This window comes from Poecilia formosa, unplaced genomic scaffold, assembly GCF_000485575.1.
Source record: "Poecilia formosa unplaced genomic scaffold, Poecilia_formosa-5.1.2 Scaffold1187, whole genome shotgun sequence".
Lineage (NCBI taxonomy): Eukaryota > Metazoa > Chordata > Actinopteri > Cyprinodontiformes > Poeciliidae > Poecilia > Poecilia formosa.
In genome coordinates this window covers 1-4134 of record NW_006801126.1, presented here as the reverse complement: position 1 = coordinate 4134, position 4134 = coordinate 1, and the positions used below count along the sequence as shown (strand labels likewise).

Genomic DNA, 4134 nt, shown 5'->3' with positions numbered 1-4134 from the left:
GGATGGATGGATGGATGGATGGATGGATGGATGGATGGATGGATGGATGGATGGATGGATGGATGGATGGATGGGTGTATGGATGGGTTGATGGATACAGAAAAAAGAAAATAATTACAAATGTCCTCTACAGAGGACAATTTTTCAACTTTTAAATACTGTGATAAAGTACAGTCAAAATAATTCATAGAATGTTTTAATATGCTGCTAAGACACTTATTTAGAATATGCCAACAAAATTTTAAACCAAAATTTGCACAATAAAAAGTTTTATGCACTTACTTAGTCTCTCCCCATAAAATGTGCTTGTACTGATTAACGTCATTTTTATGAATGAGAAAAAAGAAGGTACAAAAGTCCCACCCCTTCACATGTGGTATCATTGAAAAGCCCTACATGTCCTCTCTAGATACCAAAAGGAATTAATTCAGTAGAATGCAGGGGGTGGGAGATATTCAAGTTTAGAAATGTCCTCTACAGAGGACAAAAATGAACTACTGGTAGTCAGGAACACATTAAATCTCAAATGATATGTAAAAGAAAAAAGGATGCAGTGCTTTGCTCCTAATTGTCAAAACTATGACAACTAGGTTAGGAAAAAGTTTTAATTAAGAAAAAAATAGTGAGGTAGAAGGAAGTAGTTCAGTTATTCTTGCTTGATTTTGACAACCTTGACATGTAGACGTGTTGTGGAATTCTGTGTGTTTTGGTTCACTTAAAATATAAAAGGGAACCCACACACCACTCTGACGGATCATCAGTACAACAGGTGTGTAAATTAGATAATTTACCACTGTGTCAGATTAGCTAATAGCAGCGGTAGCTAATCTACTACAGCGATTACTTAATAATCGGAAAATAAACATCAAGCCTAAAAACATAATATTGCAACGGACTGAACGTTCTGTTCTTTGTGTGAGAAATGGTTTTTGGTGTTGAATCCTGAAACATATAGTGGCATTGTTGTCAGATGCTATGGCAATGAGTCTTTCATTTAGTTAACAGAATTGTTCTACCACAGCAGTGTGGCTATGGATGGCATCCTAAGAATTGTCTATTTTCCCTCTATAACTTTTAGAGGGAGGTGTGACAATACAATTGTCACATCAGAAATAGTAAGATAGTTTCTTAAATCAGTTTTTGTACTTTGCAATCAGTACTCTGTAGAAAATCCTTTACTGCAGCATCTTTCAGGGTGCTGTTGCTCAGAACCAGTTCTGTCAGATGGGAAGGTTGGACTTCAGAGCTGAGGCCAGAGAAGCCGAGATGAGCTTTGACAAGCTGCAGTTACTCAATCTGAATAAAAAATAAAATGTGAGCTGAGGCAAACAGGGTGCAGGTTAAAACTGAAATATAAACAAAAATAATTGTTGAAAATTTATTTGACTTACTGTAAAATTTTGGGGAAAAAAAGGAATCTAATATTTTATACAATAAAACTGTTCAAACATAAGAGTTCAAACAAAAACATATTATTATGATGTGTTAGAATATTTCAGTCTGGGCTGAAATGGTTTTGTGCTGGAACTAAAGTTAACTTTAATAACCACACCCACTCTTGGGGATTCAGAAATTTCCACGGCATCTACTTTTATAATATCACGAGACTATTATTGCACTGAAGTAGACAACATTGTCCAAAATGAAACCAGGTATCAAAATGAGCTCCCCGTCGGGGAATCGAACCCCGGTCGCATTAACTCTCTTAACTTTTCCCATTCATTCTCTGTGGTAGTTCTTAACACTACGGATGTAATGCACTGTTTGACCACCAGCGGGATTTTGGGGGCGCTGTTTCCACGTCTTCGCTTTCTGCGATTACAATAAGGAAGAACTTTAAGCCTGTTTTGATTGGCGGGCTGTATCTAAGCGACTGTAGTAGCGTCGGGAAAATCCCCAAGACACTTTAATCGCCGATCGACTTTCCTTCACAATCGTATCTGAAGTATCCATCCTTCTCCAAATAACGTAAGTGATCATTTTCAGCAGAATGTTAAAGTTATATATAATTTGTATTATTATTATTTAAACTGCCAAAGTTTTGGAAAGAGTTAGCAACTTTAGCTTATATTAAAATCCCATCGTAAACAAGGTAAGATGTTAAAAGTTTTTAAAAATCTATCAAGCTATAGCTAAAGAAACCTGTGTATTTTACTGCTATTTAGTCCATTAGTTAATTTATTTAAAATCATAAGCGATTTTGTTTGAAAAGGCTTGCTTTCAAAGTACACTTCTACATCGGATGAATAGAGAAGTTGTTTACTTACGGTCCATCACGATATCCCTAGCAAGTGTTTATTGTTTTATAATAATAAGGCATAAAGTTAATTCACTGACACAGGCATAACAGGGTGCAGGAGCCCTGTGACCCCTGTTAACCCTATTACAGGGGTCTCAGGGTTAATAGGGTTAACTCCTGTTAACCCTATTACAGGGGTCACAGGGCTCCTGCACCCTGTGATGTAGGAGGACGCCCTTCGCTCCTACATCAGGTAGATAAATGAACACCTTCGTGCCTTTCATGTGTTTACAGAATACCAAAATTAACTGTGCTAATGGATGAATAAAACTTGTATTACTAATAAATGATTTACATTATGTGGTCGATCAACACATTATGGTGTGGTGTCATTATTGTCTGATGTCTCTTAGGATGAAGAGAAAACTTGTGTTTCCTGGAAAGGTAGAGGTGAACTTCAGGAGAGGGCCTCATGGCTATCTGAGGCAAGATCCCTCAGACGAAGCTAAAAAAATCAAGAACAATCCAAATATCCAAGAGAGGTCGCCTGCTCTCAGAGAAGACAAGGTTAAAGAGAACGCTCGCTCCATTGTTTTCTTGAGAGGTGGCGATGTCTCCGATAGGCAGGAATTGCTGGGGGAGTATTTGGTCCAGTTTGGGAAGTATAAAGGGAATTCCTTCCGCTGGATTCTTGAAAATGACATCGGATATGTTGTGTATTTGATCCACAAAGTTGAGGAAGAGGAGAGAGCTGGACAGTTTAATCCAGAGGGTGTAATATGAAATTGATTTTTGAGTAAAAGAAAAATAAATGCAATGATTTATAAAAATGTATCATTCATTCAAATGAGATGGTGACCCACCATATAATTAAATAAGCTAAAGAATTACAAATCATTTATCATATCACACCCACATGTTATTTGATTACCTCCATTGTCTTTATATGTATTTTGTCAAGCAGACATATGTGGGTAATGGTGGTAAAAATATATTTTTCTGCTTCAGGAAACTTCAAAGCAACGGCAGCAGTCTCGAAACCAGACCAAGCTGGTGATTGCAGCACCCCTGTCACTCCTACATCAGGTGGATAAATGCACATCTGCGTGCATTTGATCTGTTTACAGAATACTAAGTTTCAGATTTTTTTTCCACAGCTTCTTCGAAGCGTCCTGTACCAGTACCTCCAGAGTTGCTTGCTCTCAAAATTCCATTAAGCAAGACCACACCACCCTTAAGACCAGAGCCTGTTTTGGGTCTCAGTGAGTACATTATTTCAATAATAAAACATATAATCATCATTGATACTTTTTTTTTATTATACTTACCTACATTATACAATTTACCTCCCAGGAACCCCTGCAGCATCCTCAAGGTCCTCTGCATCACCTGCAGCTTCTGGTCAGCCAGAGGTGGCACACTCCACTGCACCTGCTCCATCTTCATCATTCTCTGCAGCCCCAGCAGGAGATCCTCCAGATACGTTTGGTGACCAGCCAGCTGCTCCATCGCTCCCCAGCTACGACCAGGATGTGAAGCGATGGAACTGCTCTCACCAGCAAAGGATTTGGATGAAAACAGAGATGGAATCCCTGGGTCTGTGGCCTGGCTCTTGACCAGTGAGACATCTGATGAACATGATTTCTTTGTGGTGTTACCCTCCTCAGCCTGAGCTTATTGATACTGTATTTTGTTTACATTTGTAAAGAAAATTCAATTTCTTTGCATCTTTGCCTTACATTAATACCTGTACTTAATTCTGTATATATGTTTAGATAAGAAAATTTTTTTTCATGTTCAGATTGTAATAAATAATTTAATTACTATCATGTGGTCATTCTTAAATTTTATATACATATATATGTATGTATGTATATGCACCCCTTCTAGTAACA

The 4134-nt window shown here is 37.7% G+C and overlaps 1 long non-coding RNA gene across 1 annotated transcript; it reads left to right on the top strand.

The window, feature by feature from the left end:
• The first annotated feature begins 2914 nt into the window (after positions 1-2914).
• LOC107835192 (uncharacterized) lies at positions 2915-3983 on the top strand. The gene is made up of 3 exons (XR_001661023.1): positions 2915-3325; positions 3397-3501; positions 3593-3983. It is a non-coding gene; the product is annotated as an uncharacterized LOC107835192 (long non-coding RNA).
• The last annotated feature ends 151 nt before the right edge of the window (positions 3984-4134 follow it).